Source organism: Macaca nemestrina, chromosome 1, assembly GCF_043159975.1.
Source record: "Macaca nemestrina isolate mMacNem1 chromosome 1, mMacNem.hap1, whole genome shotgun sequence".
NCBI lineage: Eukaryota > Metazoa > Chordata > Mammalia > Primates > Cercopithecidae > Macaca > Macaca nemestrina.
The window spans coordinates 26,845,539-26,869,325 of record NC_092125.1 but is presented as its reverse complement, the minus strand read 5'-3'; the positions used below and the strand labels follow the sequence as shown (position 1 = coordinate 26,869,325).

The 23,787-nt window shown below is 39.6% G+C and overlaps 3 long non-coding RNA genes across 4 annotated transcripts in view; 2 read left to right on the top strand and 1 right to left on the bottom strand.

Annotated features, from left to right (window-relative positions):
- The window catches only part of LOC105493019 (uncharacterized), a 92,044-nt gene that overhangs the window by 21,864 nt on the left and 46,393 nt on the right, over positions 1–23,787 (bottom strand). The window lies entirely within an intron of this gene.
- Positions 1–23,787, top strand: part of LOC139357531 (uncharacterized) — a 52,556-nt gene that overhangs the window by 26,430 nt on the left and 2,339 nt on the right. The gene's annotated exons all lie outside the window — the stretch shown is intronic.
- On the top strand, positions 9,299–15,839 carry LOC105493017 (uncharacterized). The gene is made up of 5 exons (XR_011608452.1): positions 9,299–10,182; positions 10,651–10,719; positions 11,925–11,977; positions 13,457–13,624; positions 15,611–15,839. It is a non-coding gene; the product is annotated as an uncharacterized lncRNA (long non-coding RNA).

The following is a 23,787-nucleotide window of genomic DNA, read 5'->3' as shown; positions in this document are numbered from 1 at the left end:
TGGGGCGAATTTGGTTAGTGGCAGAGTTTAGAGAAGAAAATTATTGTTTGGGATCTTCTGGTTTGAGGCTTGGGTTCCATAAATCCATTTCTGCCTTTCCCCTCATAGGAGTCATCATCTTTTCTGAACAGACATTGAACAAATATGATCTACCAGAAGGCAGACTCCAATGGGGAGTCAGACAGTATAGATTTTTGAATGGCTCTCACTGCTCTGTAGTAGCTTCTGTAATCTTTCCCAGAGAATGAATCCCAGCCCAAGCATTTTCTACCATTGTGGTGTGGTTTACAGATTGACTCCTTATGTCTGCCTCTCCTACAGGTTGAGAACTTCTTGAGGGCAATGCTCCTGTTTCATGTACCAATTTGTTAATTCGTTCTACACATTATTTGGTGGGTATCTACTATAGTTAAGTCGCTTTGATTTGATAAAGTAAAACCATAGAATAGGAAAGAGATAAGAGGGCAATAGCAACAGTGAACATTAGTCAACACTAATATTAAACTTATTTATCTTTAAGGTACTTTGCAAGTTTAATCTATTTGACCATCACGATAATCCTATGATGTAGTCACTATTATGACATTCTTTTACAGATGAGAAATTGAGACACAGAGAGCTTAAGAGAGCAGTCAGAGTCCCAGGGAGAGGCAGGAAGCTGTCACGTTCCAACTAAAGTTGACCCAAAGTGGAGGGTCTGGCCCTTACGTGGAGGCTGGCCATTAAGTGGAGGCTGGCTTTGAGTGGAGGGAAGAGAAATATCTTTAGAAATCAATTGATGAAGACACTCAAAATCAGAAATTATAGCAATTACAGAAATAGAGTCTAAAATTTTTAATTTTCAATAAATTGCAATATGATACTAAAAAGTTCAACCACCCTCAGTTGCTATTTCCATAAAGTCCTCAGTGTAAGTACTCTTCAGATGTAATTATAAATAGCTTTCTGGGTCTGTTGGGCTCCAACTGAGAATTATAGTCAAGATTTTATCCAGAGTGGGCAAATCAGGAAACAGATCCACTTAGAGTATGCTGTTTTAAAGAAGGATTCTTACTCTGTGTGTGTGTGCGGTATTGCACTCAAGGCTGGGGGCCAGGGACAGTGGGGGAGGGAACATAAAAGAGAAGTTCCCAAGAAAAGTGAGAGTTCTGTGTGTTTTGCTTACTGTTATATCATTAATTCTTGAAGACTTGGGGGTGGCCGGCAAGATGGCTGAATAGGAACAGCTCTGGTCTGCAGCTCCCAGCGAGATCAATGCAGATAGACTGCTAGCCAGACTAATAAAGAAGAAAAGAGAGAAGAATCAAATAGACACAATAAAAAATGGTAAAGGTGATATCGCCACTGATCCCACAGAAATACAAACTACCCTCAGAGAATAATATAAATACCTCTACACAAATAAACTAGAAAATCTAGAAGAAATGGATAAATTCCTGGACACATACACCATCCCAAAACTAAACCAGGAAGAAATCAAAACCCTGAATAGACCAATAACAAGTTCTGAAATTGAGGCAGTAACTAATAGCCTACCAACAAGAAAAAGCCCAGGACCAGATGGATTCACAGTGGAATTCTACCAGAGGTACAAAGAGGAGCTGGTACCATTCCTTCTGAAACTATTGCAAGCAACAGAAAAAGAGGACTCCTCCCTAACTCATTTTATGAAACCAGCATCTTCCTGATACCAAAACTTGGTAGAGACACAACAAAAAAAGAAAAGAAAAGTTCAGGCCAATTTTCCTGATGAACATCAATGTGAAAATCTTCAATAAAATACTGGGAAACCGAATCCAGCAGCACATCAAAAAGCTTATCCAACTCAATCAAATTGACTTCATCCCTGGGATGCAAGGCTGGTTCAACATATGCAGATCAGTAAACGTAATCCAAATCCTTCAAGCAAAAAACTCTCAATAAACTGGGTATTAATGGAACATATCTCAAAATAATAAAAGCTATTAATGACAAACCCACAGACAATATCATACTGAATGGGCAAAAGCTGGAGGCCTTCTCTTTGAAAACCAGCATAGGACAAGGATGCCCTCTCTCACCATTTCTATTCAACATAGTATTGGAAGTTCTGGCCAGGACAATCAGGCAAGAGCAAGAAATAAAATGTATTCAAATAGGAAGAGAGGAAGTCAAATTGTCTCTGTTTGCAGATGACATGATTGTATATTTAGAAAACCCCATTGTCTTAGCCCAAAATCTCTTTAAGCCGATAAGCAACTTCAGCAGTCTCAGTATATAAAATCAATGTGCAAATATCAAAAGCATTCCTATATATCAATAATAGACAGAGAGTCAAATCATGCATGAACTCCCATTCACAATTGCTACAAAGAGAATAAAATACCTAGGAATACAACTTACAAGGGAGGTGAAGGAACTCTTCAAGGAGAACTACAAACCACTGCTCAAGGAAATCAGAGAGGACACAAACAGATGGAAAAACATTCCGTGGTCATGAATAAGAAGAACCAATAGCGTGAAAATGGCCATACTGCCCAAAGTAATTTATAGATTCAATGCTATCCCCATCAAGCTACCATTGACTTTCTTCACAGAATTAGAAAAAACTGCTTTAAATGTCATATGGAACAAAAAGAAAGCCCATATAGCCAAGAGAATCCTAAGCAAAAAGAACAAAGCTGGAGGCATCACACTACCTGACTTCAAACTATACTACAAGGCTACAGTAACCAAAACAGCATGGTACTGGTACCAAAACAGATATATAGACCAATGGAACAGAATAGAGGCCTCAGAAATAATGCCACACATCTACAACCATCTGATCTTTGACAAACCTGACAAAAACAAGCAATAGGGAAAGGATTCCCTATTTAATAAATGGTGTTGGGAAAACTGGCTAGCCATATGCAGAAAACTGAAACTGGACCCCTTCCTTACACCTTATAAAAAAATTAACTCAAGATGGATTAAAGATTTAAACATAAGACCTAAAACCATAAAAATCACACAAGAAAACCTAGGCAATACCATTCAGGACATAGGCATGGGCAAAGACTTCATGACTAAAATGCCAAAAGCAATGGCAACAAAAGCCAAAATTGACAAATGGGATCTAATTAAGCTAAAGAGCTTCTGCACAACAAAAGAAACTATCATCAGAGTGCACAGGCAACCTACAGAATGGAAGAAAAGTTTTGCAATCTGTCCATCTGACAAAGGGCTAATATCCAGAATCTATAAGGAAGTTAAACAAATTTACAAGAAAAAAACCAACCTCATCAAAAAGTGAGTGAAGGATATGAACAGACACTTCTCAAAAGAAACATTTATGTGTCCCTCAAACATATGAAAAAAAGTTCATCATCACTGATCAATAGAGAAATGCAAATCAAAACCACAATGAGATATCATCTCATGCCAGTTAGAATGGCAATCGTTAAAAAGTCAGGAAACAACAGATGCTGGAGAGGATGTGGAGAAATAGGAACACTTTTACACTGTTGGTGGGAGTGTAATTAGTTCAACCATTGTGGAAGACAGTGTGGCAATTCCTCAAGGATCTAGAAATACGAATACCATTTGATCCAGCAATCCCATTATTGGGTATATACCCAAAGGATTATAAATCATTCTACTATAAGGACACATGCACACACTTGTTTATTGCAGCACTGTTCACAACAGCAAAGATGTGGAACCAACCCAAATGCCCATCAATGATAGACTGGATAAAGAAAATGTGGCACATATGCACCCGTGCAATGCTATGCAGCCATAAAAATGGATGAGTTCATGTCCTTTGCAGGGACATGGATGAGGCTGGAAACCACCATTCTCAGCAAACACACACAGGAACAAGAAAAACAGACACCGCATGTTCTCACTCATATATGGGAGTTGAACAATAAGAACACATGGACACAGGGAGGGGAACATCACACATTAGGGCCTGTTGGGGTTGGAGGGCAAGGAGAAGGATAGCATTAGGAGAAATATCTAATGTAGATGATGGGTTGATGGGTGCAGCAAACCACTATGGCACGTGTATACCTATGTAACAAACCTGCATATTCTGCACATGTATCCCAGAACTTAAAGTATAATAATAATAAAAAAATCTTAAACAGTGATTGGTGCATTTTATGTGCTCAATGATTATTTGTGGGACAAATAAATAGTAACAGGGGAGAAGTACAGATAAAGTTTTGTAGAAAAATGTACAGAATAAGTACTCAATAATTATATGTGAGGTTGGATAGAAAAGACAGCATTCACTTAGAGTCATCAGTAAGGAGCAAATAGGGTAAAAACCAAATAAGAAAAACAAAAAAATCATTGAACAAATTCAAAGAGAGACAGTGAAAGCTAGGCCTGCCTGACCTTCCGGGTATTCTCCTGTGATAGTGTGGGGAATATTCTAAGTGCTGGTTCTAGCATACAGTCCCTGTTCAGATGTCCCCTCCCTACTTCCATCTTCTCCCCTAATCTGCTATATGGTGATTCACATGAAAAAAGCTACAGGTTTCTGCTCTCAAGTCTTATCAAGGAGAGCTGGGGTAATGCTAGAGAAGAATGAAGACTCAGTCCTGAAAGAACTTGGAAAAGGGCTGCTGAAGGAGACAAGAGGTGAGAGTGTTCCCAGGAGTCCTGGGCTGCCTTTGGCAGGGCCCCATGTGAGAAACCCTCCTCTTTACTATCTACCGTGTCATATCTCTTCACACTGCCATTGCGTATTTTTGCTGCTTGGGTCTCGTTTTGCTGCTTGACCTAGTTTGCCAGTGATGAGTGTGTATTTGTCACACTGGCATTTTCTATATGTGTAGGAGGGCATGTCTGCACATGAAATAAGACCTTGTCTCTTCTGGTGCCTTGCTTGGGAAACCCCTCTGTCTAGAATGGCTTCCTGGCAAAGACTTGTTTTTCTAGAAAGCCTGCCTTGGTGTTAACTTTAAAGTCCTCACCAGCCTACTCAGGTAGAAATAATCACACTGTCTACTTTGCTATCTGCTTTTCATATACAATTACATCTATTACATGAGTGGATGAATCAGTGAGTCAGGACATCTTATCGTACCCTTCTTGGCAGCTCCAAAACTTTGCACAGCACCTGGCCTAAAAACTACAGTATCACAGTACACAGTAGAGGTTCAATAAGTATCAATGGTATGGAACGTCACTTCCATTTTCTCCTCTCCTCCTTGATATGATCATAAAATATTAGAGTTTGTGGGAACTTCAGAGATTATCTGCTCCATTATACTAGTCAATGTAGAAATTCTCTGTCGAGCAGGTTTTATTGTATATTGAACATCTCCAGTAGTGGGATGCTCACAACCTCATAATCCAGCATGGTCCATTTTGAACCACTCAATCTTCAGTGAAAAATTCTTCCATAATAAGCTGAATATTATCTCCCTATAACTTTCACTTATTGGTCCTATTTCTGTCTGCCCCACACACACTTGGAATTATCCAAAATAAGTCTGATTGTCCTCCATGTGGCCATCCTGAAGTACTTGAAAACAACTGTCATGTCCCATTTAATATTCTTTTTTCTCAAATTGGGCCATTCCATGCTAAATTAGACTTCCACAGTTTCTCATATAACAGGCTTTCTAGGCCATTCCTCTACTTGGTATTTCTCCTTTGACTTCCAGTTAGTCAGGGTGGCCTCTACAATGTACTAAGGACAGGTACTATAGTATCAACAAGGTTAAAGTCTAGGTATATTCCCTGTTCCTTCTTTTGAGTCTTCTGAGTTCCAGGGCAGTGCTAGGCACTAAGCATTCAGAGATGGCAGTTCAATGGAGGAAAAGGTCTCCTGGAGGAAAAGATGCTTCACCCCAAAACTCTACTCTGACACTGTTCGTCTGGCACATACTGCTATGGCCGGGACAAGGTGCTTTCTCAAGCTGCAACTTGGATGAAGGGGAGTTTCCTTTTGTTGATCTTTTTTCTCCAGCTTTATTGAGGTAAATTGCCAAAAAAAAGTTGTATATTTTTAAGGAGTACAATGTGATGATTTGATATACATATACATTGCAAAATGATGACCACAATCAGGTTAATTAACACATCCATTCATCTGTTGACAGATAATTAGGTTGTTTCCGTGTCTCGGCTACTGCAAATAATGCTGCAATGAACATGGAATGCAGATATATCTTTGAGATACTGACTTTGTTTCCTTGTATATACCCAGAAGTGAGATTGTTGGATCATATGATAGTTCTATTTCAAAGATTTTGAGGAACCTTAATCCTGTTTTTTCATAATCGCTGTACCAATTTACATTCCCACTAATGGTGTACAAGGGTTCCCTTTTCTCCACCTCCTATCAACACTTGTTATCTCTTGTCATTTTGATAAAAGCCACTCTAACAGGTGTGAAGTGATATCTCATTGAAGTTTTGATTTGCATTTCTCTCTGAAGATTGGTGATGTTGAACATATTTTCATATACCTGTTGGCCATTTCTAGGTCTTCTTTAGTGAAATTTCTATTCAGTTTCTTTGCCTAGTTTTTAACTGGAATATTTGTGTTTGTTTTTGTTTTGTTTTTGCTGAGTTGCATGAGTTCATATATTTTGGATATTGACCTCTTATCAGACATATGGTTTGTAAATATTTTCTCCTAATCTTGAGGTTACCTTTCATTTTGGTGATTATTTCCTTTGCTGTGTTAAACTTTCTAGCTTGATACAGTCCCACTTGTTTATTTTTGCATTTGGGGCTTGTGATTTCAGTGTCATATCTAAAAAAGTAATTGTCAAGACTAATGTCAAGGAGCTTTTTCCTTATGTTTTCTTCTAGGTGTTTTATGGTTTTAGGTGTTATATTTAAGTCTTTAATTGATTTTGAGTTAATTTTAGTGTGTGGTGTAAGATAGGGTTCCAATTTTACTCATTTACATGTGGATGTCCTGTTTTCCAAACACCACTTATTGAAGAGACTGTCTTTTCCTCCTTGTGTATTCTTAGCACATTTGTCAAATATTACTTGACCAGATATGTGAGGATTTATTTCCGGGCTCTCTATTTTGTTTCATTGATCTATATGTCTGTTTTTATGCCCTTATGCTGTTTTGAGTACTACAGCTTTGTAATGTATTTTTAAATAAGTGTATACCTTCAGTTTTTTTTCCTCAAGATTACTTCAGCTTTTCAGGATCTTTTGTGAATCTATACAAATTTTAGAATTTTAAAAAATTTTTGTTAAAAATGTTATTGGTGGTGAGGTGTGGTGGCTCACACCTGTAATCCCAGCACTTTGGGAGACTGAGGCAGGTGGCTCACTTGAGACCAGGAGTTCAAGACCAGCCTGGCCAACATGGTGAAACCCTGTCTCTACTAAAAATAGAAAAATTAGCCAGGTGTGGTAGTGCACACCTGTAGTCCCAGTTACTTGGAAAGTTCAGGCAGGAGAATTGCTTGAACCCAGGAGGCAGGGGTTGCAGTGAGCTGAGATTACGCCACTGTCCTCCAGCTTGGGTGACAGAGTGAGACCGTGTCTCTGAAAAAAAAAAAAGGTTACTGGAATTTTGATAGGAATTGCATCAAATCTGCAGATCACTTTGGATATTTTAACAATATTAATTCTTCCATAGGACATCTTTCCATTTATTTGTGTCTTCAATTTCTTTCATCAGTGTCTTATATTAATAGTTTTTAGTGTACAGGTCTTTTACCTTTTTGGTTAAATTTATTCCTAAGTAGTTTATTGTTTTTTTGCTATTTTAAATGGGATTGTTTTCTTAATTTTCCTGTATTTTAAAATGAGATCATTATTTACTTTTCTATATTTTGAAATGGTATTCTTTATTATTTTTCAGATAGTTTGTCTTCAGCATATAGAAACACAACTGATTTTTGTATGTTGATTTTGTATCATGCAACTATATTGAATTTATTTATTAGTTCTAACAATTTTTTGATGGGGTCTTTCGAGTTTTTTATCTATAAGATTGTGTCATCTGCAAACAGACAATCTTACATTTTCCTTGAGAATTTTGAGGTCTTTTATTTCCTTCTCTTGTCTAATTGCTTTGGCTAGGACTTCTAGTACTATTAAATAGAAGTGGTGAAAGTAGGTGCTCTTGTCCCCTAAGCTTAGAAGAAAAGCTTTTGTTTGCTAAGTATGATGCTGGCTGTGGGCTTATGATATATGACCTTTATTCTGTTGAAGTACATTCCTTCTAAACCTACTTTATTGAGAATATTCATAATGAAAGTATGTTGAATTTTGTCAAATTATTTTTCTGCATCTGTTGGGATAATCATATGATTTTTATCCTTCATTCTGTCAATGTGGTGTTTGTTGGTCTCTCTTAACTGAGGTGAACTGGAACAAATGAGGCTGCCCAGAGTCGGAGAGCAGATGAATGGGGAAGTGGTCAATGGTAGCATCTGGGGCTCAACCATCACTAGCAGAGATTGAGGAAAACTGTGTGTGAGGGGATGGGACTGGGTGTAAAAGCCAGGAGATTCCCTAGATGATGGGAGAGTTTGGCCCAGCATTGTGTTCATTTTTGAGACTTGATGGAAGTGCTGTGGCAGGGGAATCTCAAATAACTCCAGTTGCATGCACCACTGGCCATAGTCTACATTGTTATCTTTAAGTGTCCCCTTGCAAGGATGGGAGAGGCATGAAAACAGTCTAGAGCAGGTACCAGGTGTCAAGCACTTAGGGGTGAGTGGGAAAAGAGTTAGGCTTCAGTATCTTTCCCCACAATATTTACAGAAGATGCACAAATACTCTAAAAGTTGCACAATCCAGACAAGGCCTGGCTCAATTAAGAGATGCTTTTGGAAAGGTTTTCCCTACTTCCAACCTCCAGGTGGGGTCCATCTGTTAAGCAACTGGAGAAATCCAAAGAGGGTAACATTTACACTCCTCTGGGGTCCCTCTTACAAAGGTCAGGGAATAACATCCGGAATTTATTTTCAGGAATATTCAGGGACTGACAAGACTCAGGTTATTCTCAGCTTAGAGAGATCCATAATGAAGAACTTGTAAAAAATAAAATAGGGTGATGGAAACAAAATGCAAACATAAAAACAAGAAGCAGATGAAAGGGAGCTAACTGTGGTGAATGGAGGTCATTTGATGAACACAGAACCCAGAACCCAGAATCAGTTACAATGGCTAGTGCTGGTTGTTTGCCCAGAGAAAAGCAGGCCAGGAGGTGGCGGACACAAGCAGAAGAAGGCAGTGGGAAAGTCTGAGCTGGGACTCAAATGGAGGCTGTGATGGCAGGGATTTTGGTCTCTCAGTGTGTGTGTCACTTGAAGGCAGAGACTTTAATTATGGGGCCCTGTGTGTGACTCTGAGCAAGCCTGCGCCTTCAGGGAGAGGTAGGGTATTGGGAATTGTGGGTTGTGTTGCTGGGGAGGCAGCAGGAGACCTAGCTCTAGCTTTTCTTCAGACATTGGACAGATGGAGTAGGGATAAACTGGCCATTATACCAAGCTCCTCACAGGTAGAGTCAGTGCAGCATGAAGTGACATCAGTGATACCTCTTCTGTGTGTCTTCTAATATGAGTTCTGTGGTGGCATTGTGATGGAAGGTCAAAGCTAGTGCAGACTCCTTGGTAACAGGCATGCTCAGAGCAATGCCAGATCCTGCCTACACACCTTAGCCTGTGTTTATGCCTCTTCTGTGTTTCTGATTCTGATGAGTAGAAAGTGCTCTGCTTCTTCTCTAACTCCTTACGAATTAGATGAGTTTGTTCTTTTCCCACAAAAAAAAAAAAAAAAAAAAAATGAAGAGAAGGGGTGGAAAGAAACTATGAGTGTTATTCCAGGGCAGGAATTCTTAATTTTTTGGTGCCATGGACCACACTGGCAATTTGGTGAAGTCAGTGGATCCCCTTCTCAAAATTACATTTGTAAATTCAGTCAATAAGGCACATAGAATTGCAAAGGAAGCTAAGTGTACTGAAATTCAAAATTTTTTGTGGTTTAGTAAAATACATCCTTCTTAATTAGCCCATTAAATTAATTAGCTCATTATTCTCTATTGGCAGATTCAATAATTACTATAATTTTGAAATTGTGGGTAGCACAACACATATTTCAATATATGTAATGTGATATAAAAATATCTAGGTTTCTATTGATGGCGGAGTTACAGGTACTGCTAAATCGATGTGGTTGGTTACCTACATTAGAGTTGGAGAAATACTAACTTCAAGTAAAGGTTAGTGATAGGTTTGGCTCTGTGTCCCTACCCAAATCTAACACTGAATTGTAATCCCCAATGTTGGGGGAGGGACCTGGTGGGAGGTAGTTGGATTATGGGGGCAGATTTCCCCCTTGCTGTGCTTATGATAGTAAGTGAGTTCTCACGAGATCTGGTTGGTTGAGTGTGTAGCACCTCCCCCTTTACTCTCTCTCTCTTCCTCCTGCACTTGCCATGTAAGATGTACCTCCTTCTTCTTTGCCTTCTACTATGATTGTAAGTTTCTAGAGACCTCCCCAGCCATGCTTCCTGTAGAGCCTACAGAATTAAACCTAAGTCAATTAAACCTCTTATCTTATAAATTACCAAGTCTCAGGTAGTTCTTTATAGCATTGTGAGAATAGACTAATACAGTTAGTAAAAATAAAGGTATAAATTTTCCTATTAAAGTTCAAAGACACCTGCTCCTGCCATTTTTATCCCCAGACTCAATGCCCAATGGACTTCAGATGAAGAATCCTTTCTCTAAGAGAAATCTCTTCATCAAAACATGAGGTCAGGAAAGTAAAATTTCTCCCTAAATATTAAAAATATTAGAGCCTCATGCAAATTAGTGAACAAAAATCCTCAAGAAATGGAGGGGCCAAGGACATGATGAACAAAAAAAAAATGATAAAAATTTGAATAAAAAGTCAACTTCAGAACAAAGTAGCAGAATTTTTTCTTTTTTGGTCTATTAGGATGCAACATGCACCCACACAAACAAATTCTGCAAGTGGCACTGATATCACTATTCTCACTGCTGCTTAAATTAAAATTTGTACAGTTATTTTGGAAAACAGATCTTAAATTATTCACATTTTGAATCATTAACTTCTTAAACCAACTTAGATGATAGTCATTTAATGGCTACACTTTAAAATTATTTTCTTATATAACCCGGACTTCCAAAACCTTAAAGGACCCACTGGATTATACGTAACAGCTCCCTCCATCACTAACAAACCAAATATTTTCCAGTCTCAAAAGCATACAAATAATGAAATCTACCACATTCCATCATATATATTTGAACCTCATAGGGACTAATATATGCTGACCTCTCCTTTGAGTCTACTGGACTGTCACAGTATTATGGAGGGGTGGCGAGCTACCTAGGGAGAGCACATATTTATTTCGGCGTGTGTTTTGGACATGACATTTAGGGGCCTGTATTCAATTTTTGCTTAGAAGCTTTCCTGTGATCACATTTTTACTATTATCTTTGTTTTTCCTTTGGCTTTTCTACCAGTTCATACTTCCCACAAGTCTTTTGTTTTGAATTTCGTATCATTGCCCTATTCCTTTAATACATATTTTTTGAGTACATATTTTGTGCCAAATATTGTGCTGGATATTAGAGATTCAGTGGTTAATCAAAAGATTTCACGCTTGTCCTTCTGGAGCTTACAATCTATTGCAAGGGTAATTAAACTATAGCCCATGGGCCAAATTTAATCTGTCATCTGTTTTTGCATGATAAGAATGGTTTTTAAATTTTAAAACATAATAAAAAATTGAAAAAAAATTTTTATGACACATGCAAAGTGTATGAAACTCAAATTTTAGTGTCCATTAATAAAGTTTTATTGGAACACAGCCACACTAGTTTGTTTATGTATTGTCTACAGTTGATTTTATGCTGCGGTGGCAGAGTCGAGTAGTTGCAACAGAAAGTGTATGGCACAAACCTAAAATATTTACTATCTGGCTCTTTACAGAAAAAGTTTGCAGACTCCTGATCTAGTGGAGTAGACAGAAAAGAGGCAAGCAGGTAAATAATAAAATAATCACAGATTGTGGTAAGTGATACAAAGGGGGAAAAGGAGGAGGAGATGAAGAATGCTAGGAGCATGAGTGTGGATAGAGTCTGTAAGAGAACATCTTCAGCTGGAAGCAATGCTTATGCTTACACTGAGGTTAAAAGGGTGAGAAGGATCCAGATATGCCAAGAGCAAGGGAAATGCTGCTATGTTCAGAGCTGGGGCAATTTTGTTCCAGGCATTGGAGATGAGGATGGGTGGTAGCAAAGGTGCTGGTGTGGGAAAGATCTTGGTGTCTTGGAGGAACTGAGAATCCATCCTACCTGGACAGGAGTAAGAAGGAAGACTGACACATAAATACATGAGGAACCACCAAAGGGTTTCAAGCAAAGGAATGACATGGCCTGATTTGCATTTATCAAAGGTTACTTCATCTGTCCTGTGGAGAACAGATTGCAAGAAAAAAAAAAAGAATGTTAGAAAACTATTGCCTTACCTCTCCCTGAAGGTCCCTTTCACACCTTGCTCCCACTGACATGTACTACGATGGGCTCCAATAAAACTGTCAAAATTTATTGGGCTTCAGAGGGGCTTCAGAATTTCACAATAGTTTGTTATTATACTTTCAAAAATCAGTTATTTGATGAAGTTTAGATGTGTAGAATAGCAACTGATAACATTTTCAAAAAAACATGTGTTAGATGTCAGATTTCATTCTAATAAGAACTCAATGAAGAACATTTTCTTGCTAAAAATACAGAGTTTTCAAATATGGTGCAAAGAATGTAAAAAGTGTTATTAGAAAGATAACTGGTGATAGCTGCTCCTGCCTCCCACCTTAGCAGTATAACTTTTCTCTGGAGGGGCAGCCTTGTGTCTTGCAAAATGACCTTATAGACCATATTGGGGGAGGAAGATGAGGTCCAGAGGTCAACACTGATAGCTAAACATCTATGCATAAGAAGTTAACAGAAATCTGTGGAGAAGATAAGATAAGAGGCTGAGAAACCTGGCTGTGGAGACCAGTAAGAAATGTCTGGAGGAGGATTAGCCTGAGGACTTAAGTACCCTCATGTCTACTTTTTCTTTTTTATTTTCTGCAAAACTGCCATATTAAAACCTTCCATTCTTCAAACCTTCAATGAAAGTCTTATACAAGCATACACTTGGATTGGCAGTTTTCTGGAATTAATTAGGATGCTGTCTCACAAAGTTATAAAACAGTACAGAAAAGTGATTAATACATGTATGGGTGGCCAGGTGCTCTATAAAATGAAGTAGTTTGGCAGAGGTAGAAATTCAGAGCCAGGTAAACTAGGAAAAATTTCTCTAAGAAATTTAAGAATCCTAAGGAAGACCAAGTTTCTCAACACATGTAGTAGGGATTTTGAGGCAATTTCATTTGACAGTTTAAGAATAATGTGCATCCAGCTTACATGTGGATTACATAGAATTTTGCTCTGTTCTCATATTAATACCATGATTTACAGAAGGTCAAGTAATGTCATGTCCATTTGAAAGACCAGGAAGAATAGCCAGAGAAAGGTTAAGTGACATCCAAGGGCATGGACATTGATGCGGATAGAACCATTGTTCCTCTGGCTGCTGGGCCCTTGATGAAACCTGTACTTCTATCCATTTGGTGGATGAGAGCCAAGGTAAAAACAAAAATCAGAAAAGAACACAAGTAAATGTTTATGGAAAAACACAATCCAGCATTTACAGGAAGCAGTGGCTTCCTCATGTGTCCTGCCCTTTCTGAATTTTGGGCTTTCCTGAAGTTCCTTTTTTAGAGAAACTCACGCTTAGCCAATTTTTGCTGAACCACTTCCCCACCAATCTGTTTCTGGTCTCAGACAGCGACTTAGAAAGTGCAAAGTAGGCCGGGCGCGGTGGCTCAAGCCTGTAATCCCAGCACTTTGGGAGGCCGAGATGGGCGGATCACGAGGTCAGGAGATCGAGACCATCCTGGTTAATACGGTGAAACCCCGTCTCTACTAAAAAGTACAAAAAACTAGCCGGGCAAGGTGGCGGGCACCTGTAGTCCCAGCTACTTGGGAGGCTGAGGCAGGAGAATGGCGTGAACCCGGGAGGCGGAGCTTGCAGTGAGCTGAGATCTGGCCACTGCACTCCAGCCTGGGCGACAGAGCGAGACTCCGTCTCAAAAAAAAAAAAAAAAAAAAAAAGTGCAAAGTATTCATGGTTCCATAGTGCCTTCCTGTCCCCCAGTACCCATTGAAAAAGCATATCAAAAGAGAAATCAAACAAATTTTGTTTCAAGATCTCAGTTGAATTGGCCAACACTTCATTTCATAAAATGGAGGAAGTATCCCAGTGAGTTGAACAGAGGGGGTTGGTTTTATAGACAGAAAGGGTTGAAGAAAGCAGAAACAAAGATTTAGAAGCAGATTGGTCATTTCCTAGTAAGGCAGGAACAGGGAGACAGAACAATAGAAAGATAACTGATTGGTTAATACTAGGTTATTCTGGTTACTTTTTGTTGAAAGGATTAAAACAGTTAATTCATTATCATGACTGTTTGGAAAACGGGCTGTTATCTTTCCCTCCTGATTTCTCAGAAGCTCAGAGAACAACTTAGTTTCAGTTTGGTGACATGAAACTTTAGCATGGGTGACTCCATTCTGATTTTTAATATGGTGTGTTGGGGCCTAGTACAGGAGCTTAACCCAAAATGGAGACGGAGTCTAGCTCTGTCGCCAGACTGGAGTACAGTGGCGCAATCTCGGCTCACTGCAAATTCCACCTCCCGGGTTCACGTGATTCTCCTGCCTCAGCCTACTGAGTAGCTGAGATTACAGGCATGCACCGCTACACCCAGCTAATTTTTGTGTTTTTAGTAGAGACGGGGTTTCACCATGTTGGCCAGCATGGTCTCGATCTCCTGACCTCGTAATCTGCCCACCTTGGCCTCCCAAAGTGCTGGGATTACAGGTGTGAGCCACTGCACCTGGCCAACAGTGGCTTCTTATCATTTTTGTTTAACAATCACCTTAGCCCAAAACAGTGGCTTTTTATAATTTTTGTTTAACAGTCATAATCAACAAGAGTTGAAACACTGCATTTCCTCTCTACAATGGTTTAAAGTTCCCTGTTCTATCACAAGATTCTGTAAAAGCTCTTCTCTCCTTCCCTCATGTCTTGGCTAAAACCCTGATATACCTGGTAGAGATGGGCACAGGCCAGATAGAGGGTGCAAAGCCCTCCTTCCATGGAAATGAGGGTCAATGCATAGATGAGAAATTAGCCTGTGATTCTTTTTTTTCTTTGAGATGATCTTACTGTGTTACCCAGGCTGGAGTGCAGTGGCATGATCAGAGCTGACTATAATCTTGAACTTCTAGGTTCAAGTGATCCTCCTGCTTCAGCTTCCCAAGTAGCTAGGACTATAGATACATGCTACCATACGTGGCTATCTTAAAATTTTTTGGAGAGGTGGAGTCTCACTATGTTGCCCAGGCTGGTCTTGAACTCTTGAGCACGAGCAGTTCTCCTGCTTTAGCTTGCCAAAGTACTGAGATTACGGGCATGAGCCACTGTGCCCGACCAGCCTGGGTTTTGTGATCCTGCTTTTCTCCATTTTGCTAGACTCAAAATAATTTTATTCTTTCTTTTCAAATTGCAAGAATGAATGAGATAATCATCTACAAAGCATCTCGAGTTTCTTGAAGAAAAGTATCATCGGAATATAAAAGTGAATGTGCTAGACGGCTATCAAAGCTCAAAGCAAAGAAAGTCACAGACTGGGAAGAAATTCATGAAATAGAACTTAACACTTCAAAGTCAAAATCTTGTACAAATGACTAAGTGGCATTTTTTTGAGGTCAAGACAACCTGTAGCGCCTACAAGTCCCACTAAGCAATAACAATAGCCAATCCTTGCATAGTGATTAATAGTTTGTAAAACATTTTTATATGAATGGCCTTATTTCTCATACATGAGACACTGCATGTGAAGCAGAAACATCGTGAGACAATAGCTATTCTTACCATCATTTGAAAGGAAGAGACTGCAAGACTCAGCAAGGGTAAATTTTACTCAAAGTCCCTTAGCTATTAAGTGGTAGAATCAGGATCTGAATCCAGATCTCTTGATGCCAAAGTCCATGCCATTGACACCACTTCTTCAGGGAGCTAAATATCTCCCTCCTCTCCAACTTCCTGTTTTGTTACCTCTTCAGAGAGAAATTCTCATTTTGGATCACAGAACCAGCCTCGAGTCACCCACCAGAGCGGTAGTTAGCTATTTCTAAGGAGATTTAAGTCTAGTTCCCTAGATGCAAATTATTTCATCTCAGAGTTTCAAAGTGAAGTATACATTTTAAGTCACCAAATAAAGTAAGTTTAAATTTTAAATCACCAAGAAAATCCTCTAAAAAAGAGTTTCAGGCAACTACCCATCAGATATATTGTCATGAGCAGTTTCTTAAATGCCCTTCCTGTAATAGGCATTAGCACTTTATATAAGTTCTCTCAGTCACTCTTTCTGGATTGATTTTTTGAGCGCCTAAAATGTTTTAAACATGCTTCATAGAATTGCTGCAGATACAACAGTGAATAAAACAGTCAAACTCAACTCTTAATGGAGAGCAATATGCAAAATAAATAAGTAATATGTCAGTTGGTGATAAGAGCAGTGGACAAACAAAGTACTCAAGAGGGCTATGAAGTACCAGGGTTGGGAGGTGTAGAAGTGGCAGTGTGATATTGCTCTAAATAATATAGGTGATGAGGGTAGGTCTCTGACTTGAGCAGCTCACCCAAGGACATGGGAGAGCAAACCATGTGGTTATCTAAGGACAGAGCTTCCCAAGGATAGAGAAGAGAGTGCACATGTCCTTGGGAGACAGTTCTGGGTGTATTTGAGGAATATCTAATAGGACAGTGTGACTGGAGCAGGAGGAGCACAAGGAGAGAGAGATAGAAGATAAGATAGGGAGGAGGTGGGGTGAGAGAGCCAGAAGGCTTGGAGGCTGTTGTAAGAACATGGATTTCCAATGAGTCTTCACAATAAATCGGTCTAATTACTCCTATTTTATAGTCAAAAAGATGAGCAAAGAGAAATTTCATAGTTATTCAAGGCTACTGTGGAGTGGTCAGGGATTTAAATCCATAATTTTTATTCCAGACTTTGTTTCCTGTTCTCTCTCTATCCTGAGGATCCTTCTGCTTCCATGGTCCTGATTCAGAACCTTAGACAAATAGCTATGTCTGCAACATTCACATATCTGGATGTACATTTTTACAGGGTAAACAATAAAAATAATACAGAACAGTGTAATGAAAGGCAAATTACAATCTATGATAGGCCATCTAATGAGTTGGGATTTATAATCCAGACAATCTAAAGCTTGGCTGTGACAGGAAGAAGAAAGATGAGAGAAAGCTATGGTGAGCCTGGAAATGCTGAGCACGAGGGCATATTGAACAACCAGAGATCAAAGAGGCCAGTGGAAATTCAGCCAACATGAAAACCCAGGTCAATCTCCTGAGCATGAGACAGAGAAGTTCCAGTTCTGTTATTCGGAAAATCTTCTGAAATGCACACAGTAAAATTGCTGTCCTGTGCTTTGCATCAAGTCCCTTTGACAACAGCTACAGAAGCTGGAAAGATTCAAGCTTCTCTTTCCTATGTTGCTTCAAAATTCTGGTACAGTCACATGATGGTCAGACTGAGTTGGTCAGTCACATGATGCCATCCCATGACCCTGTGATCATATTTTCTGATGAGCCCTAGGGCCTCCACTCAGACTCAGGAGCTTATTCCACTTGGTGTCTACTTGTTCAATTTTGGCTATTGTGCAGTGTGGGACCATCCAGACCAAGTGCATCAGATATCTGCTTCCCCAGGTATGATGCCCCATAGGTCCAAGCCAAGTTACCTGGTGTATTCATTTTCACACAGCTGTAAAGATACTACCTGAGACTGGGTAATTTGTAAAGGAAAGAGGTTTAATGGACTCACAGTTCCACGTGGCTGAGGCAGCCTCAGGAAATTTACGGAAGGGGAATCAGGCACCTTCACAAGGCGGCAGGAGAGAGAAGAGTAAGGAGTGAAGCAGGAAGAGTCCCTTATAAAACCATTATAGCATGGGGGAAACCGCCCCCATGGTCTAATAACCTCCCATTGGGTTCTTCCCTCAACTTGTGGGGATTATAGGGATTACAATTCAGGATGAGATTTGGGTGGGGACACAGAGCCAAATCATATCACCCCGTTCCCTGTGGAAATGAATGGGAAGTATAGCCTATTGACCATACAAGCAGGCTGAGTGTTTGAAAAACAGGGGCTCACTCTCTTTAAAGGAGCAACTTGATAAAATCCTACTGCAGCATCAGCTCTCAGCTCTCAGCAATGACAGTGTTTGAAGGAACTGCAAGGCAACTCCGGATTCCATCACAGCAGAATATTTACTGGAGGTTCTGTGTTATCCTCCTCCAGCTATCCACTTGGCTTCCTGAGAGCTATCCTTTATACATGGAAACCAACCAGGAGTCTGAGTCCATGTCCCCAGAGAAATCCCTTGATTAGCCCAGGTGTGGGGGCTATGTAGGGCTGATGAGAAAAGTTGATTGAGAGTCGGAGGTCTGAACAAAGAAGCGTGTTGTCTTGGTAGGCAAGACAGGGTGCTGGCCAACACACAGAGGCTTACTTGTGAAAAGATCAACTGGACTTGTAGCTTCTGCTGTAGTATAACTTTAGAAATGCCAGGAAAAAGACACAATCTTTTCAAACACCTTCTCCATTCTGATTGTTGCTGCCTACACTTTCTTTCACTTATAAGTAGAAGAGCAAATATAATTTGAAAAAAAAAATCACAACAAAAAGCCTGGGCACAGCAACAACTCAGCTGAAATACACTTTATGGGGGAATTAACCAATCCACCCTTGGGAGAGTAGGTTGTCATGAGAATAGGGAAATGTAGGGGTATTTTTTTTCGATTGCTGACATAACAAATGACCAAAAACTTATGGTTTAAAACAGCACACATTAATTGTCTCACAGTTCTGTAAATCAAAAGTCTTGGTGATTAGGCTGAGTCCTGCCCAGGGTTTCACCATACCAAAATTGAGATGTCAGCAGAGCTGCTTTCCTTACTGAAGGCTATGTAGGAGAATCCAATTCCAGGCTCACTCTGATTGCTGGCAGAATCCAAGTTTTTGCAGTTGTAGGACTGAGGTCTCTGTTTCCTTGCTGTCTATTGGCTGAGTCATTCTCAGCATCGAGGCCACCTGCCTTCTCTGGATTGTGGCTCCTTTCATCCATCCTCAAAGTCAGCAATGCTGATTGCATCCCCACATTCCACATCTCCCTGCCCTCTCCTCTGCCTCATTTCTCCTGCTGCTGCTTTCGCCACTTCTCTCCGGCTCCAGGTGGAAAAGTTTCTCTGCTTTCAAGGGCTCACATAATTAGACTGGGCCCACCAGATAATCCAGGCTCATCTCCCTGTCATAAGATCTGTAACCTTCATTATACCTGCAAAGTCCCTTTTGCCTCACAGTTTAACACATGTATAAAACCCAGGGATTGGTGTGGACATCTTTGGGAAGGGGGGCATTATTTGGCCTACCACAGAGACAAAGGGGAGGAGGTAAGGCTTTTTGTACACATAACTTCATATAATCCTTACAATTACAATGAAGAGCCAGGAGCTTGGAGAGGTTGAGAAACTTAACCCAGATAATATGGATAAAATGTGGCAGTGTTGGGCCAGGTGTGGTGGCTCACGCCTGTAATCTCAACATTTTGGGAGGCCAAGACAGGTGGATCGCTTGAGCCCAGGAGTTTGAGACCTGCCTGGGCTTCATGGTGAAACCTGTCTACAAAAAGTACAAAAATTAGCTGGGTATGGTGGTACATGCCTGTAGTCCCAGCTACTTGGGAGACTGAGATAGAAGTATCTCTTGAGCCTGGGAGGTTGAGGCTGCAGGGAGCTAAGATTGTATCACCGCACTCCAGCCTGGGTGATGGAGCAAGATCCTGTCTCAAAAAACAAAAACAAACCAACAACAAAAAAACTTGGCAGTGTTGGAATGTGAATACAACTGTATCAACTCATAAATAAAGAAAATATTAGATCTAGAAGAGGCATTATAAACTATCCAGAGAGAAATTCTCTAGGTCCATAGATCCAATGTCCATGGTTCCATCAGGGAGTAGGAGAGCCAGAAGAAAATTGAAAACAAGGATGGGTATATATAAAAGCATATCTTTTTTTTTTTCTTTTGAAAAGAGTCCACGATTTTCAAAAGAACCTCAGAGGGCTACTGCAAAAACAAACAAACAAATGAAAAAACGTATGAAGCCCCAGTTTCATTGATTGGGTTTCTGTAAACATCACCAATAACTGATTTTGTTGTTGCTGTGAAAGACAGATACCTAGGCTTGAACTCAGGAGATGATCTCTGCAGATCTCCTTTACATCCATTAACAATTTCCACTTCTATCCTCTCTTAATTCCATTTATCAACAGCAATATAATCCTGTAGGAAAGAAGTTATTTAAAGGCTGACATAAAGCCAACTAGATATTAGCACACCAACTAGGACTTCTCCATCATTGTCACTCATAAGTCGTCATGAGCATGGAGATGATCTGATACAGGAAAGAGGCATAAAAAAAGGGAAAGGCTGTGAAGTTTTGAAGTTAAAGTGTAGAATTTCTCTTTCAAAGGCCGGTAATTTTAACCTTTATCTCAACCAAGCCTTTTTAGCTAATTTCACTTACGGTTCCTTTGGTTTTCTGTGCCAGCCTTCTTCACTTCTTTCATTGTTTACCTTTTTCACTCTGGATTTTGATACCCTCGAGGTCACGCCTACTTTGTGCCAGGCACTGCACTTAAATTCATAACACTAAATAGATGCACTTTTTGAACTATAGAGCTTACAAGCTCATGTTTTATCATCATCATCATCATCACCATCATTAATAAACAGATTGACTTAAATTGCCCACCAGACATTTTGGCCACAAAATTTGTTCAACATTATGTTGTAACTAATTTAACTAAAGAGCAAAATCAATTAATTATTAAAATAATTTACTGACAAATGAAACAGGAACAAAGGGCTATTTTCTGTAATTGTCCAATTATAGAAAGAGAGTGGAAAATCAATTAATTATTAAAATAATTTCCTGACCAATGAGACAGGAACAAAGGGCTATTTTCTGTAATGGTCCAATTATAGAAAGAGAGTGGAAAATATTAAAATGTTATAGTCCTTATAACCAAATTTCAAGATAATCTTATATACTAAGGGAACAAAAATAAAAAAGATTTTCTTTGATTTTTCTTTTAATTGAGGCAGAATTAAATAGACATAGACATTGGATGAAAATACCTTCTGGGATACATATGAAAGTAAGAAAAGTGAAAGCAAATGAAAATTTCCATTCAAATAAAATTATCAATCACTGGCTTTGCATAGTAGAAACAAATAAGACCATATGACTTTGGATATGTAACTTAAAAACTCTAACTTCAATTGTGTCATCTGTAAGGTCATGACAATAATATCTTCCTTACTGTGTTTATACAGAGTAAATTGAAAAAATCAATTATTATTTGTAAGTAATTACTGTTTAAGAATGCATGTCATAGTAAAAAGTGTCTTGAAGACAATAGCAGGTTTTCAATATTACTATTATTAGATTGCATTGTACTTGTGTTTAAAACATCAGTGAAAAAGGTAACTATGAAGGATCCAAGATGTATCATTGTTCTTAGAAAGAGGAAAAAAAGGACTCAAGATGCCTTCAGAAAACTGTAAACATAGGAGAAACCATATTATTTTTTTCAGTTTTAAGGTGACTTCTTTTGACAATCTTCTTCTTCTTTTTTTTTTTTTTTTTTTGATAGGGTTTTGTTCTTTCTCCCAGGCTGGAGTCACAAACTCCTGGGCTCAAGTAGCTAGGACTCCCACCTCAGCCTCCCAAGTAGCTGGGACTATAGGCATGTGCCACTGTGCCTGGCTAATTTAAAAAAATATTTTTGCAAAGACACGGTGTCGCTATGTTGCCCAGCCTGGTCTCAGACTCCTGGGCTCAAGCAATTCTCCTGCCTCGGGCATGGGCCACTGCACTCACCCTTTGGTGACCTCTTAGTGGAGTCTTTGTCTTTTAGGAATTTATTTAATCATCTGACTCCATACTTGTACCTACTGCAATGATAAGGCCCTGGTGTCAACATAGAAAATAAGTCACCGATTTAAGGAAGATGCAAAGGAACATGGTTGTGGTTTGCCTTCAGCTGTATTTTGTGTGGCCTTTAGAGAATATTGAAGCATGGAGGCCAGGTGCAGTGACTCACACCTGTGATCCTAGCACTTTGGAAGGCTGAGGCAGGAGGATTCCCTGAGGCCGGGAGTTGAAGAGCAGCCTGGGCAACATAGTGAGACCCTGACTCAATATAAAAAGAAAAAAAAATTAAAATAAAGAAAAAGCATGGAGCCTAAGGGTCCTCAGAGGACAGACCTGTAGGACAGCCTGAGAAGGACCTTATCTTGCTGTTATCACAGAGCATGAAAAAGGTGAGTGTCTCTACTTCACATGTACTTATGGCATTTTCCCAAGGAATAACCTCTCTGTGGACTAACTTTGCAAAGGTCTGTCTGGTTTGTAGCTGTACCCCATCTTAACACAGTGCTTTGTATAGAGTAGATCTCAGTAAATGTTTTTTGAATGTATGAACATATGACTCAGCTTTTATGCAATTTGGTTCAAAAATATGGCAACAATACAAAAACAGCTAGCTAAGCTGTGCAGTGCTTTATTTGTCAATATGGTGACATGGTAGATCAACTGTTGGCTGTGTAGACCAAGGTATCTACTATCACGGGCTTCTATCAACGTGTATGTCAGCCTCTTTACACAGGGAAAATAGCTCATTCCTCAACGAAACCCTTTTCTATGGCCACAGTTTTTCCAAGTGAAGAGCCCTTAGAGGAGATGAAGGGAAGGACAAACAGATGAAGAGAGAGGTAGACAGACACAACGTAACAAGCCATCATTACTACTGTACAAATGATCTAGATATCCTGTGTCAAAAGGAAGAGTCTAGGCCTTGTGTTCTTTTTCACATTAATTTCTTTCATCTTGTGTTTTAACACACCTTTAGAAATCCCTCTGAAGATAGCTCTGGGTTCTGCAACTTGCCATTTTGTACATTGAGGCAATTAATTTGGGCTTCACTTTCCTCATATGTAGGATGAAAATAATCAGGTACGACAGGAAAAGGGAAGTAGTCAGGCACACGTGTTTTGTAATGAAGCCCCAGCCTGATCCTGTGGGGGAGCTTTGAGTATAAGTAATCCTGTGGCCAATTATTATTGCTGGGAAGGGATGGGGAGAATGTAAATTACTAGGCCCGAGTAGCTCGGAGTCAATCCACTGGAAAGAGTTGTAAGTCCCCTATTTAAACACATAAGCACACATTTGCTGGAGAGGAACACACAGAACTCATAAGTGGGGTCTAAAGGAACCTGAACAGAATCCCAACAGTGTCAGCCTGTGTTGAAGGTTAGATGATACCTGCACATAAAGCCCTTAGGATGGTACCTGGCACACTGTAAGCACTTACTGGACGTTTGCTACTATAATTAATATTTTTATTATCTTCTCTACAGTAGTAGAGGCATTGTTCCCCATGGCTTCATTCCAAGCACAAGTTATAAACCCAAAAGCTGTTGGGTAATGTAAATTGGAGAAACTGCTAGGAGGAAGACTGGGAGGATGTGGAATAGGGTGAATAGGAGCACACCTGCACCACTGAAAATGAGATATTTAAAATCAAGTGTTTATAA